Source organism: Phascolarctos cinereus, unplaced genomic scaffold (assembly GCF_003287225.1).
Source record: "Phascolarctos cinereus isolate Bilbo 61053 unplaced genomic scaffold, phaCin_HiC Scaffold_4;HRSCAF=312, whole genome shotgun sequence".
NCBI classification, from domain to species: domain Eukaryota; kingdom Metazoa; phylum Chordata; class Mammalia; order Diprotodontia; family Phascolarctidae; genus Phascolarctos; species Phascolarctos cinereus.
Window position 1 is genome coordinate 170,043,578 of NW_027555847.1, and position 16,170 is coordinate 170,059,747.

Genomic DNA, 16,170 nt, shown 5'->3' on the forward strand with positions numbered 1-16,170 from the left:
AATAGATCTAGTGATTAGATAGGAATGTGGATATGCCCAGGCAGCAGTGCTGGTAAATAGTAACAACCAATTCTATAATAATAATGAAATACTTCTAAATTTAATCTCCATTAGTAACATTTTCTGCAACACTTTCTTAAGTCTAGAATAACAATCAACAAAACAACAAGTCAAGCCCTTGTTTCTGGCATTTGTCTATTTCTGAGATGCAGATGTTCACACTAGAAGTTTAACAATTGGCTCTATGAGCCAGCACTAGCATACCCCATTACTAAGATGTAGTAGGAAAAAACAAATTCCTACTAAGTTTAGAATTAGAACATCTGGGTTCAAAACCCACATCTGTCACTTAATACCTATGTGTTGCTATTTTTTCAGTCATCTAGTTGTGTCTGATTCTTAGTGACCCCCTTTTCTGAAGGGTTTTCTTGGCAAAGATCGTGGAGTGATTTGCCATTTCCTTCACCAGCTCATTTTACAAATGAGAAAACTGAGGCAAACAGGGTTAAGTGACTTGCCCAGGGTCACACAGATAGTAAGTGTCTAAGGCCAAATTTGAACTCAGGTCTTCCTGACCCTAAGTCTGGTGCTCTATCCATTGCACTACATAGCTGCTGGGCCTTAGTTTGCTCATCTGCAAAATGAAATTGATTAGAATCAATTATCTCTAAGATCCCTGCCAGCTCTAAAAATCCTAGGATCCTCTAAATCTGTCAGTAATTGAGATTGCTAAATGATTTGGAGTGAACTTGACTCATAGATACAGTGAATGAGCTGAATCCTGAGTATCCATATGGGTGAATTCCAAATGGAGTGTTCTGGTGAAGAAGAAGCCATTCTCCTTGGGCCCCAGGAAGAAGTCTGATGCTGTACAAGGCTATGATAAACTGTGGCCATAAGAAGAGCATAGAAAGCTTGGGTGGCAGACAAAATGCTTTTCTTTTGTGAGTGCATTTAATTATTACATTGGTATATTATTTCTGAATTTACATGTAATTCATGTATCAGTTGGGCTTTGGCCTCTGACATGTTATACTTGGACACAATTGAGGGAGAAAGAGTAATGTTGATGGGGCATGAGATTTGTGCTGGACCCCTAAAAGGAAAAGACCATGTCTTTGGGATCTGGACTCCAAAGCCCCTGAATCCAGATCTCTGGTGTTTGCCTGAGGCACCCAGCCCTTCCCAGTCAATACTCCTTTTAATTGCCCTTTCATTGTGGCCCTCATTGCCTGCACCTGGCCCCATCCCAGGCTACTTGCCACTCCTTAAGCCCATCAACATCTTCCCACAGTCTTTCTGTATTAAAGTGTCCATCTTGCCCCCATTAAATTGCCCAGATTCTTAAAATCTGGCCCGCTTGTATTGGTGTCACAAACGTGCAGATTTTTAAAATCCTTCCACTTCTATGCTTCCATAGATGACACAATAAACCTTTTCTCTGACTGAAAGAAAGCTTGAGTGGTAGAATTCTTTTGAGACAGACCCGTGTCCTTTGCCCTTGCTTTTTGGGGTTCCCAAAATCCCTAGACCACAATAATGTGACGGTCACAAAAATCATTCTGGCTTATGCTTTTGTCCAGGGAAATCATGAAAATGACAGTATCTTGCTCCAAGAGGCCTTTGGTTCCTCGGTAAGCATTCCAATTATTAAGACATTGTATATGAGATAAATTTGACTTAATCCAACCCCCCCAAAATGTAGAATAGCTGCATCTCTAAGCTTTTTAACTTTCAGTAAAGCTTAATTCCCCTTGCCAGAGGATATCAAGTAGCCTTCTCTTCTGAAAGGAGCCACTTTCACTCTGAGACCTATACAGTCCACATGACTCACAGTACACAATGAAGGGAAAGATCAGGATTGCTCCACAGTACTCATGGTTCTCTCCCATACTTCCCTCCTAGTATCTGTGTGAGAGTAGGGCCTGTGTATTTGCTTTTCCCCAAAAGAGAGGTCCGTGGGACAGCTAGGCAGCGCAGTGGGTAGAACACTGGCCCTGGAGTTGGGAGGACCTGAGTTCAAATCTGGCCTCAGACACATAACACTAGCTGTGTGACTCTGGGCAAGTCACTTAACTCCAATTGCCTCAGAAAGAAAGAAAGAAAGAAAGAGAGGTGTATGTCTCACTGAGCCTTGGGGTACACGGTTCCCATGATATTGTTCTCTTTAGTCAGGTCAGTGTTTATGGGTTTCTTTCTCCCCATCATGGCTCTCATTATTCTAGCATCTCTTTGTGCACACATTTCTCTTTAGAGATCCTCTCTCCAAGAGCTGTGTATAGTCACCCTCTCTATTCTTCTTCTTAATGCTCTCTGTGTTCCTTCATATGAGAAAAAGAACTCTTCTTTCATATGGGCCCTGGGTAGCCCCTGTGAGCAAAGGTAGAGGGGTTTATCATTAAATCTATCTATCTATCAATCAATAAGCCTTTCTTAAGTGCTTACTATGTGCCAGGCTCTATGCTAAGTGCTGAGGATACAAAAGAAGGCAAAAACACTAAAACAGCCCCTGCCCTCAAGGAACTTACATACCAGTAGTCTCCTGTTCTTTGTAAGTCAATTCTAAAACAATAACAAAACCCCCATTTATTATCACGAATTTAGAGCTAGAAGATAGCTTAGAAATTATATGTCTAACCTTCTCTCATTTTACAGATGAACAAACTGAGAATCAGAGAACATAGGTAACTTGTCCAAGATCACAAAGCAAAGGCAGATTTGATCCCAGTCACTTAACTTCTATTTGCCTCAGTTTCCTCATCTGTAAAATGGAAATAATAATAGCACTTACCTTCCAGAATTGTTGTGAGGATAAAAGGATAAAGTAATTGTAAAGTACTTAGCACAGTGCCTAGGCATAGAAGGTGCTATATAAATGTGAGCTATTATTATTATTATTATTGTTATTGTTATTATTATTATTATTATTATTATTATTACCATTTGGAACATATTGTTCTTTAAAAATGTTCATGTGTGAAAGACTGTACTACCTGTCACAATAAGAGCTCACATTTACATAATACAGTTACAAAGAGCTTTCTAGAGGAAATATGTTTTGTGGGAAAGAAGAACATTCTCCTTAGAAGCAGAGCTGAGTTCCCCAAGCCAATTGTTAAATTTTCAATGTGAGCATTTACATCTTGGAAATTGGCAAATGTCACAAATCGAGACTTGATTTATTGTTTTATTGATTGTGTATGCTTCAAAAAGTGATGCAAAAAATGTTAATAAAGCATTTAACATAAATTAAGTCTTATGTTTTCCAGAGAGCTGATTGTTAAGCATTCACCAGCACACCCTTGGTATAAAGTTAGTCCAAATTTTTTTTTTTTAGTTCAGAGTCCCAGGATAAGAACCAATCCCTGCTTTTGAGTCAGAGGACATTGGAATAAATTCCACTTTGGATACTTACTGCCTGCATGACCTTAGGCAAGGTGCTTAAACTCACTAAGCCTCAGTTTCCTCATCTGCAAAACGAAAGAGTTGATTCTAAGCATGATTCATCTGTAGTCCCTGCCGCCAGGGTGGCTGAAGCTGAGTTTAGCAGATTAATTAAACTCAGGATTTCTGAGCTGCACTACGGCTAAAGCCAATTTGGTGTCCAAATAAAGTCAGGGACCAATATGATAAGACCCACGGAGTGGAGGTCCAACAAGCTGCCCAAGGAGGGTTAGACTGGCCCGGGGTGGGACAATGGAGCAGCTTAAAATTTCTTTGACAAATCAGTATTAATATCAGCCTGTGAGTGGCTGTTGCCCTTCTACGCTAGAAGATCTAGGGAGACTCAAGAAAGAGAAAGAGAGAGAGGACAGGACAGGAGACAAGAGAAGATGAGATCAGAGAGAGGAGAAATGGAGTAATGAGAAAAGAGGAGAGAAGGGAGAGAGAAAGAGACAGAGAGAGAGAGAGAGAGAGAGAGAGAGAGAGAGAGAGAGAGAGAGAGAGAGAGAGGAGAGAGGGAGGGATGAGAAAAGAGAAGAGGAGAGAGACAGACAGAAAGAGAGAAAGACAGAGAGAGAGTTATACAAGCTGATCCGTAAAGTACTTTCCAGCTCTAGCATTCTATCAGTCACAAGTTGCTTCATGGATCTTCACAACAACCTTGTGAGATATCTAGTACAAATATTACTGTCCCCATTTTAGAGGTAGGTGATCTTTCTATTCTTCAAGCACTGTCACCTCTAGGATCTATCTAGCATTACAGACCCTTCCCAACTTGGCGCCATCTTATCTTTCCAGTTTTGTTACACTTTTCTCTTTTCCATAATCCTCCATCGTCTGATTCCACAGCTCGGCTTGATGTTCCTTACACCATAAGCTCCATCTTCTGGTTTTGTATTGGCTGTCCCTCAAATCCAGAATACTCTCTTCACCTCCTGGCTTCCCCAAGTTACTTCAAGATTCAACTCGAATCCCACCTTCTGCAAGAGATCTCTGTTGTTTGTTGTTCAGTTATTTCAGTCATGTCCGACTCTTCGTAACCCCTTTTTGGGAGGTTTTCTTGGCAAAGATACTGAAATGGTTTGCCATTTCCTTCTCCAGCTCATTTGACAAATGAGGAAACTGAGGCAACCAGGATTAAGCTACTTGCCCACAGTCACACAGCTGGTAAGTGTCTGAGGCCAGATTGGAACGCCTCCAGAGCTGGTGTTCTATCCATTGCACCACCTAGCTAGCCATTATTATACATTACTCCCGTTCATCAGGGTAGGAAGGGGCTAGGCTATTAAAAGCTTTAAATACCAAATAGAGGATTTTATATTCGATTCCCATAATGCCCTCCTAACACCGGTTTCTTCTCCTTTCATTGTAAGTCCCTCAAAAGGGTGGAAATTGCAGGACTCATCCCACATTAAGAAACTAGCCTTGGAATTTCACATCAGTGCTGGAAGCACCTAAAAATAAAACTCAGCTCAGTAGGAAGAGGTGGGATTGGCTGAGAGGAGCCAGAAACCTCAGACTTTCCCCCCTGTTGGCCCCCCATCCATCCCCAGCAGGCCCATTATCTAGCACTGGCTGTTTCAAGAGTGTGCCTCAGGCCAGGGGATGGATTCTATCTTGACTTCAGCCGAAAAGGCCACATATTGATTTTCAGAAATGCTATTTTTCAGTGAGCTTGTCAATAGACGCTGGGGGCCCACTGGTACTCAGAGCTGAGAAAGAGCTGACTGCCCATTCCCCAGGCTGGGAGCTTGCCCCACTCTGGGGGTGTTGGGCTCGAGGGGAGGGTGGATGACATCATTTCCTGGCTCAGAGGATCAGTCTTTGAGGAGTCGGGGAGTCTGCTCTCAAGGACCATTCTTCGATTCTCAGTGTTGCTGTGGTTGAGCAATGAGATTCCTGGTTTGGATATGCAGAGTCAGGGGGAAATTGATGAGAATCCTGCCAGAGGACACACCATGGAGCTGAGAAGGGAAGCCACTGGCAGATGGGGGCTGGAGGCACAGGGGTGGAGATGGGAGGGGGTGCCTGGTATCTCACCCTTGTATTTCCTCAAGTTCAAATACCAATACCCCCCCCCCAAAAAAAAAAGGTCATACCAGCAGATAAACTCCTATAGTTAAGAATTTTCCCAAGAAGGCTTCAACTCCATGTCTATTTGGCTTCTTTGCTGAAAGCCATCAGGCTCCTACGATGACAGGAAGGGAGAAAGGATCAACATTCCCTGGCCCAAGGGATCTCAAAGGTGATGAAGATGCCCCTCCACCCTCACACGTGTTTACTAGTGCCACCCTGCAATGGCTCAACAATTTAGGGGCCAGTAGATTAACAGGTTTATCGAGTTCCCTAGGGACGTGGGGATGGCTCAACTGAGATATCTCTAAAGATAAAGATTAAGAATTCCCTTCCCTACCAATTTTTCTGGATGAAATCGTTCCTGGAGGGAGTGATGATGACCTAAGTAAGGAGAAATCTCTTCCAATCCCAAGGGACCTAGGAGCTCTCGGATTTTCCAAAAGTGATCATCTCTTCTCCCCTCCCCCTCCCCAAAGGAACATGATTACTGCTAAATAGCATCTTTTGCTTGGTAAGTAGTATCTCTCTTTGGAGGATCTGGAGGCAGAATCATCATCACCACCATCTTGTTGGAATGAGCCCCCTTCCTGTGTCTCTGAGCTGTAATGTACTTTATGGAGTGTTGTTACTGTTCGTCCTTCATTCTCAAAGAGGACCAATGACATCGTGAGAGTGATGTCCTGACTTGCTCTGAATGAGATATAAGTGGGGTGGAGCTGTGCAAAGTTGTCAGCCTCACTCTTTAAGGCTAAGGAAAGACTGAACTTTTTGTCACAAGGTCTCCAGGTCCCATGAAGATAGGCATTGATGAACCCCTGGTTACAATAATAAAAGCAGACCCTGTGTCTTCTTTCAGAATGCTAACCAGTTATAGATGGACTGGTAAAGGTGGTACCAAGAGCATTGAATTTGTAGTCAGAAGAGCTGGGTTCTGAATCCCACTTTGTCTACTTACTTCCTGCAGTATGATCTCCGGTAAGCCACTTCAATCAATAAGGCAACAAGTATTTATTAAGCATCTACTAGGGATCAAATGTAGTAATTGAAATAATCCCTACTCACGAGGAGGAGATACAAGTACATATAAAAATATAGCATAAATGTAGAGTTAATTCATACAAATATATGCCAAGTAGTTAAATATAAGTTCATTTTCAAGAAAGGGCTCTAGCAGTTAGGGGGGATCAGGGAAAAAATCCAACTAAACTTGATGATTGAGCTTCATCTTAAAGGAAAAGAGAGAATCTATGAGATAGAGAGAAGCATAGTACCTGTTATGCAGTAACTAGTGCTTAATAATGCATATTGATTTGACTTGAGATAAGAAAGGGGTAAATTCTAGATATGGGAGTATGGCCAATGCAAAGATACAGGGACAGAAAATGGTGTCTTGTGCGAGGAGCATAGAGAAGGCCATTTGGCTGGTCTGCACATGCAATAAAAATGCAGTCCACCATGAGCCTATGTTCAGGAATGTTCTGGTCAATGTTTAACAATAGGCTGTCTGAAAAAAATAAAGTACATATGATCCACTTTTAAGATTAATCCACATCACTCAGAGAAGAAAGGGAGAGGTAGAATGGGGTAAATTGTCTCACAAAAAAAAAACAACAGAAAAGTCTTTCACAGTGGAGGGGAAACAGGGGAAGGTGAGAGGGAATGAGGGAATCTTATTCTCATAGGATTTGGCTTAAGGAGAGAATAACATACACATTCAATTGGGTATGGAAATCTGTCTTACCCTACAGGAAAATAGGGGGAGAAGGGGACAAGAGAGCAGGGGGGTGATAGAGAGGAGGGCAGATTGGGAAAGAGGGTAATCAGAAGCAAAAAAAAAAAAGAAAAAAAAGATTAACCCACATCACACCGGCCCTGAAGTCAGGAAGACCTGAGTTCAAAGCCGGCCTCAGACCAAACACTTGACACTTACTAGCTGTGTGACCCTGGACAAGTCACTTAACCCCAATTGCCTAAAAAAATTTAAAAAAAAAAGATTAATCCATATCATTAACATTTTCCTCCATCACTTTCTAAAATCTAGACCATCAAAAAAAAAGATAACTCAAGCCTTGATTCACAGAGTTTGTTGATTTCCACGGTGTAAACATCCACACTGAAAATTTAACAACCAACTTGGGGAGCCAGAATGCGCCAGCTACAGCACACTCCTGCCTATACTCAAAGTCTTTTCAACTTGGAAGGCCCTACCAGATCTGAACTCTGTTGGCTCTAGGAAGGTGCTTCAGAGGAGGCAGTCCAGAACAGTAGAAAAAGTGCCAATGCTAGAATCTGGAATCTATTCTAAATGCAATAGGAAGCCACTGGTGTTGATTGGGTAAGGGAGTCACATAGTCAGATCTGAGCTTGGGGAAAATTACTTTGTGGACATTGTGTAGGCAGGAGTGGTGAGAGACTTGAGTGGAGGAGGTCTATTAGGAGACCGTTTCAATTATCTAAGTGACAGGTGATGAAGGCCCAAACTAAGATGGCAGCTATCTGAGTGGAGAGAAGAAGTAGTATGTGTGAGAGATCTTATAAAAGGAGAAAGGGCAAGATATGGCTCTTGACTTGATTGGTTCAATTCTATTGTCTTCTCTCTGTTGATTACTCCCTATTTGTCTCGGCTGTGGATGGTTTTTGTAGTAATTTGCATTCAATCTCTTCATCAGATCGTAAACTCCTTGAGGGCAGGACCGTCTTTTGCCTTTTTTGGTATCTCCAGTGCTTGGTATAGTGTCTACTTAGTAGGTGCTTAGCAAATACTTATCAACTGACTGGTCACAATTTTCTAATCTGTAAAATGAGAGAGGGTTGGATTAGATGATCAATAAAATCCCTTCTAATTCTAATCTTGTAATTTTTTTCTATATTGGTTTGAGTCTCACATGCTGTTTGATTCAACAAATGTTTACTTCAGTGCTGTCCGTGTATAGAATATTGAACCAAGAGCCCAAGCTACAGATATGAAGCAAAGGCACTATTCTTGCTTTCAAGGAGCTTAAGATCTGGTAAAGAGATAAAACAAATATATTCATTCTTCCAGGTTCTCTGATTGTCTATGTAGGAATTCTCCTTTCCCATGTAAAATGCACTGCAATTTAATAGATTTTTGGTAAAAGTTGCTATGGCTGAAAAATTAATCACCCTGAGTAATGTGCCTCTCTGAGCTAAGTTATTTTGACCCATGGCTGACAGAAACATAGTCTACCATGAACTAAATTCAGGGGTATGCTGGTCAATATTTAACAATAGGTTCTCTGGGAAAAAAATGTACATATGACACACTTTTAAGATTAATCTGCATTATTAACATTTTCCTTCATCACTTTGTAAAGTCTAGACAATTAAAAATAATAATAATAATACTAATAACTCAAACCCTGATTTATAGTGTTCATTGATTTCCAAGGTGTAAATGCTCACACTGAAAATTTAACAATCAGCTTGGGGAGCCAGAATGAGCTAGCTACAGCATTCTCCTGCCTATACTCAAAGTCTTTTCAACTTGGAAGGGCCTGCCAGACCTGAACTCTGTTGGCTCAAGGAAGGCGGTTCAGAGGAAACAATCCAGAACAGTAGAAAGAGCACCAGCTCTGAAATCAGGAGACTTGGGTTCCAACCCAATTCTGACACTTGCTACCTATGTGACCTTGGGCAAGTCATTTCTCTTTCCTGGTCCTCAGTTTCTTCATCTGTAAAATGGGGGTGGAAGGTACACTAAGTTGCCCCTTCCAATTCGGGTTGTGCGATCCTATCATTATGTAAGAGTGTTAGTATAGGGAAACAGATGCACAAATAAATAATTCTAAATTAGTGCAGAGGGGAGGCCAGACCAGACTTCTGGTCTGAGAGATTCAAGAGTAGAGAGATAACTTTTATGTGGGAAGATCAGGGAAGTCTTCATGGAGGAGATGGCACCTGGTCTTTCCTTGAAACAAAAGATGGTTCCATTCAATTCATTAAGCATTTATTAAGCTGGCTTTGAGACTCCAAAGACAAAAATGAAAAAGTTCTTGTCCTCAAGGAGTTTACACTCCCCTGGGGGAAACAAAATTTAAACAGAGAAGTAGACAGAGAAGGTACAAAGTAATTTGGGGTGAATGGGGGGAGACACTAATGACTGGGTAAATCAGGAACGTCCTCTAATAGCAGGTGGAAGTCGAACTTCATGAATAGAGAGCTGGAAATCTGTAACTCAGGCTCTGGGACAGCTTCTGAGGGTGCAGACATAGTGGGAGTCAACTGCATAGAGGAGACAGTGGAAACTATGGGAATGGGTAAAGTCACCAAATAAAACCAGGTATAGAGTGGAGGAGAGGAGAGAGGAGAGGAGAGGAAGAAGGAAGGAGAGGAAAGTAAAAGGAGAGGAGAGGGAGAAGAGATGAGAGGAAAGGAAGAAGAGAGGAAGAAGAAAGGAAAGAAGAGAGGAGGAGAGGAAGAAGAAAGGAGAGGAGAGGGAAAAGAAAGGAGAGGAAAAGAAGAGAGGAGAGGAAAGGAAGAAGAGAGGAGAGGAGAGAGAGAGAGAAGAAAGGAGAGGAAAGAAAGAAGAGAGGAGAGGAAGGGGAGGGGAAGAGGAAAGGAGAAGAAAGGAGAGGAGAGGAAGGGATAGGAAGAAGAGAGAAGTGGAGAGGAAAAGAAGAGCAGAGGGAAGGGAGAGGAAGAGAAGAGGAAAGGAGAGGGATTAAAATAAAAGGGAAGAAAAGGGAGAGGAGAGAACTTTGGGGTATATACACACTTAGGGGGCAGGAAGAAGAGTCAATAAAGAAGTCATAAAACAAGGCATTCTTGAGGTAGGAGAGCCAAGGATGTAACATTGTGGAGTCCAAGAAAACATCAAGAAGGAGGGTTGATAATCAGTTTTAGTCCATTGAACTTAATGATAAGGAGTTTATTAATGATTTTGGGAAGAAGAGTGTGTTACCTCCTCTCTCTGCTTAGGACATTTGTGGCTACTGCAGATGGTTCTCATTAGGGCAGGATGCATAGTTGACCTTTGGATCAGGAGCTTAGGTCTCTCCCAGAATCACCTTTCATTCATCTAGGAAGATTCCTTTGGTTTCTGGGCACACTCCCCCCTCCCCAAATCAGTGTTTACGTACTGCCTGGATTCCAGGCAAGGCTCCTTTATCTTCAATAAATGTGGAATCTTCTTAGAATTCCAGAAAGGGATAATTGGCTTTGAGCCCCAGGGTGAAGGCCTGTCAATGGTATTGATTGAAGGCCCTAGCTTAGCCTCTGTAGAAACATCACAAAGAGCGGAAGAGGTGGGGTCTCTGATCTCTGGGAGCAAGCAGTTTCATGCTGTGTCTGAATGTTGAGTGTTTTCTCAGTAAAGACTTGGTCACACCAGAGAAAATAAATAGTACCTCTTCCCCAGCCAGTCTCCCAGATCAAGACTAGTAAATTGTGGCATTATTTTTACAATCTGTTAGCTCAACTGTTTCCTTTCTTCTCCTTCCCTGCTACTGCCATGACCTTTCCTGATCCCAAAACAATCTTCTTCCCACTTCATTTTGGACCTTTAAACTCAAGGTATCCCCAAAGAAGCCAGTCCCCTTACAAAACCTATGAGATCTATCATTTTGCTTCTCCCAAGTGGGCCAAGCTAATGATTACCAGATTAATCTTCTTTAAACTCTGATTTAATCAAGTTAATACCACAGTGTCAAAAACCTTCAACAGAGTCCCAATTGCCTATAGAAAAAGAAAAAGAAAAAGAAAGAGTCTAAATTCTTTCACCTGGATTTCAAAATCTTCTCCAAGGTCACTCGATGAACCAAACCTTTCAAACTTTTTTTTTTGAACCAAACCTTTCAACTTAATCACTATGAAAGTGTTCTATTTTCCCTAAATACGTCTTGCTTTTTTTTTCTGCCTTTGTTTATACATTTCTCCCTTCTTCAATTATCTTCTTTGCCATCTCAGCTTTTTACCTTCAAGACCCAGATCAGATTTCAAGTTGGGATGATCTCTTGTCCTAGATCACATGTGGCCCTCTAGGTTTTCAAGTGTGGCCCTTTGACTGTATCCAAAATTCACAGTTCTGTGAAGGACTTGAGGCTGAAGGTTTCCCATTCCTGTCCTAGATATTGTAGAGGTGCTCTTGTTGGGCTAATTCAAGGCTTTTTGATTTTTTTGTGTGTCACAGACCCTCTTCCCCATCATAGAGAAGCCTCTAGACCCCTTCTAGGAGGAAGTGTTCAATACACAAAATAAATTACATAGAATTAGAAAATAAATTAATTATAGTGAAATATACTTTTCAAAATATTATTAAAATGATTAAAATATTTAATTTAATTATTAAAAGAAAAAACAACTTCACAGACTCCAGATTAACAAGCTCTGAAGTCCCTTTTAAAGCTGATTCCAGTCCATTCCATTCCAACCGACTTAACTCAGTTACCTTTCTCAGGGATATTTGTATTTTAAAGAGTAAAAATAATGATCACTGACATTTATACAATGCTTTAAAGTTTTTCAGACCACTTTCCTACTTAAGAGGCAGCTAGGTGTCTCAGGGGATAGAGTGCTGAGCCTGGAATCAGGAAGACCCAAAGTTGAAATCTGTCCGCAGACAGTTTATGAGCTGTGGGACCCTGGTCAAGACACTTATCTTCTGTCTGCCTCCATTTCTTCATCTGTGAAATGGGGATGACCGCATCCACCTCCCAGGGTTGTTGTGAGGATCAAATAAGATAATATTTGTAAAGTGCTTGACACAGTGCCTAGCATATAGTGGAGGATAAATGCTTGTTTCCCCTTCTCTATTATGTGTCCTATACTGTACTGGGTACAGAGAATGCAGAGAGAAAGGAAAAACATGCCTACCCTCAAGGAACTTACATTCTACTGAAGGAAATCACAGACACAGAAAAATTAAATCCAAGATACATACAAGATAAAGATGATGCAATTTGGGAAAACACTAATAAAAGGGAGTGAGGCCGGGGTGAGGTGGAGGTTGTGGAATCAAGAAAGACTTCTTGTAGCAGGTGGCATTTGACTTGTTAGGAGTTCCAAGAAGCAGAGAGATCCAGAGAGAAAGTATTAGACATGGTGGGCAACATGTACTCAGACGTGGAGACCCACAAAAGCTTCCTTCCTTCGACCATTCCAGCTGGAAAGGACCCCTCTGAACTCCTGGGCAGACTTTATTTTTTCCTCCTCTCACATGCCTTGGACTGTGCTTGTGTCCACATTACCCTTTCCTCATTGGATTACGAGGACGGTAAGGATGGGGAGCAGGGTGGGGAGAGTCCATTCATATCTGTATTTTCCCTCAGATTTTGGTTCTGCCTAATGATATTTCTCTGTCTGCCCCCCTGCTTATGACCTTCTGTCCCTCCCTTCCTTTTCCTCCTTCAGACACAACCCACGCTGCTACTCCATGAGAGAGCTGGGAGATGACTCCTTTCAGTTTTTGTTTTATTCACATTTCACCCTGGACAGAAGGGAGAAAGAAATGAAGTTGGCCTTTGTAGCCCCTACCTTCCCTTTGACATTTTACTTACTTTTAGGTTCTCTGTTTACAATAATATACATAATCTAACAATCCCATTCACACTAAATCATTAGGGACTTCTCAGGGATATTTGTATTTTATTATTTTTTAAACTTAATTTAATTTTTTTTTTTTTTGGTGAGGCAATTGGGGTTAAGTGACCTCTCCAGGTCACACAGTTAGTGTCAAGTGTCTAAGGCTGGATTTGAACTCAGGTCCTTATGATTCCAAGGCCTGAGCTCTATCTGTGCCTCCTAGCTGCCCCCAGGATATTTGTATTTTAAAGAGTAAAAATAATGATTGGTGACATTTAAATAGTGCTCTAAAGTTTTCCAAACCATTTACATACATTATCTCATAAATATGCCTCATTAGCAACAGAGCTTGCACCTGGCAAATAATAAACTTTATTTTTTTCCATTCATGCATTTCTTTTATCTTGTTTGAGCCCTGCAACAGCTTTGTGGGGTGAGTGCTCCAGGTGTTACTATTCCCATTTTACAGAGGAGGAAACTGAGACTCAGAGAGGTTAAAGTTATTTACTCATGATAATGATGAAGATAATGTTCAACCTAAAGAAATGATCCTCTAATGATAAACTTCAAACTACAACTTATCTTTCCTTCCCTCCCTCCTTCCTTCCTCCCTTTCTTCCTTTCTTTCTTCCTTTCTTCCTTCCTTCTCATTATTCCCCTTTGCATAACTCTAGTCTTGCCAAACTGGATCGATTTCTATGTTGTCCAATATTCTCTGCCCTATCCCCTGCCTCCCAACTCCTGCCATCTTTCCTGTTCTTTTGATCATACTGTTTCCTCTGCTTAAAATGTCCTCCATTCTCACCCCCATCTCTGTATCTTTCAGGCCCATGGGTTCAAATCAGGAGTCAGATACTTACTAGCTAGATAACCATGGGCCATAGGTAATTCAGTATAGTGGAGGTAATTCTGGGTTTAGAGTCAAATGATCCTGGGTTTGAATCCCACTTCACCAGTATGATCTTGGGCATTTAACCTTTCTGTGTGCCTCAGTTTCCTCATCTGTAAAATGAAGGAATTGACTACATGACCTCTAATGTCCCTTCTAATGCTATGTCTGAGGATACTATCATCCCATGAAGTCAGTAGTTTTTCTGATCATCAGTTATCTCATCTGTAAAATGTAGATAAAAATACCCAGAGTACCAAAATCATGGGCTTTTCTTAGGGTTCAAAAGAAATAAAAGTAGATAAAGTGCTTCGAAAATCTTAAAGCTCTGTGAAAATCTCAGTTTGGAATAATAGTCCTGAAACTCCATGTTAACACCATTAAGGCTGGGGCCATGTTTTATTTATCTATTTTCCCCAGCCGTTTGCCCATACCAGGGGTTTAACAAATGATTTATTGAGTGAATGAATGAATGAATGAATGGGTATAGGGGAAAATGCAGCATTTGAGTGAAGAGAACACTTGCATGTGGAGTTAGAGGTGAGAGATTTAAATCCTGGCTTTTCTTTCTTACTGCCTTTTTGACCTTGGACAGATCACTTAGCACCTCCCTGGGCCTTGGTTTCCCCATCTATAAAATGAAAGGGTTGGACTAAATGAATTCTTTCGGTTCCAAATCTATAATTCTATGTCTTTTTTTTTTTTTTAGAAATTGGGTCTTGATCCTTCCCTCAAATCCTATGCTTTTGGAAAGCAACTTGCTCAGTCTGCTCATGAGGTTAGCCTTGAAAGCTATTGGCATTACTAGTCTCTTTTCAGGGAAATTCAGCCAGTGGGGGGCTTAGAATTTTCATCTTCCTCCAAAGAATCTTGATTCTGCTAAATGCCTTGCCTACTGAAGGGTAAGGCAGCTCCCCCACCCCAGCCCCCACAAACACACCCAGGGTTATATTTTCAGACCTGATTTCTGTGAATTTGGGAGTCCTTAAGTGCAAGGAAAATGCTGCAGAATTGAGGAAGTCTGTTACTAATTTGGCCCCAAGCTAACTATTCATCACTGATGAAATGAAGTGAATCTCTCCCTCCTGGGAACTTCCACAGAATTATGTGACACTTCTTAAGTCTTGCCTTGGTGACACCATAGTGCTTTTTCTTGACAAAGAAGTGGAATTTTTTTTTAATTGGATTTCCAAGATCTTGACAGAAACTGAAATCCCATACAAACATTTTTGTTAATAGCCACCAGAGCCAGGATGGGTATTTTCACAGTATTTTCTTGAAGTTGTAACTGGGGGTGGATGGGGGCTTCCATTGCTGAGAGGATGTGGAGGAAGTTAGCTTCTCCCAAGCGTCTTATACAGGGAGCCTTGTATGCCCTGCCTGAAATACTTCAGACCCTCTTCTGTTGCTCTAACCCAACATTGTAAGGTAAACACACGGGGATGTAAGAAAAATGCATGCAGCTGCTTTACTGGAAATCAGAAGGCTGAAGGCTATTTCTGGTCCAGTGTCTCTGAATGGTAGTTACGCTAGCAGTGTGAGAGGCTGATCTGAAGGGCCGCACTGTACAGGGTGTGGAGTGAAAGAAATGCTATTGATTTTCATCTCAGAGAGTTACTGAAAACCGAAAGGAAGAGGGGAGCAAGCGGGGAGGGGAGGGGTATATTTCCAGGTAGAGTAAAACTGAGATAAGATGACTGCAGCCTGGGGAGGGGTGGGGGGGGGAGAGAGGAAGAGGGCAGTCTTGTTCTCTGACTGTCTTCAAAACTTTTATAATTGGGCACTAGCAAACTTCGGGGAAGTAGCTGAGTTTGTTTTCCAGGAAGAGATAATGAATGTTGAAACCTCTTTCTTGTGGCTTGCTTTCATCACATGGCTTTTAAAGTAGACGTCAGGCAGGCTTCGCTTCGTGTTAAAGCAAAGTCTTGGTAACCAGCCACTCCCTTTGAACTCCACAAGCTCAGAGAAGGGTCTCACAGTGACAGCTGCTCCCCTCTCCCACCTGGAAGGGGCCCTCAGCTACCCCACTGGGGAGGGCTCCTGAAGAGGACATTCAGTAGGTTTCTTTAGGTTCTCTCCACTTAGAACTCAGCCTCAGAAATTCCGTAGAAGGCCTCTCTCCGATGGGAAGGCAGCAGAACATTTCTTCCAGTGTTGCCACCCCCCCAAGAGATGAGGATGATACATGTAACTGAAATTACAGTCAAAGCATACTGTACTGG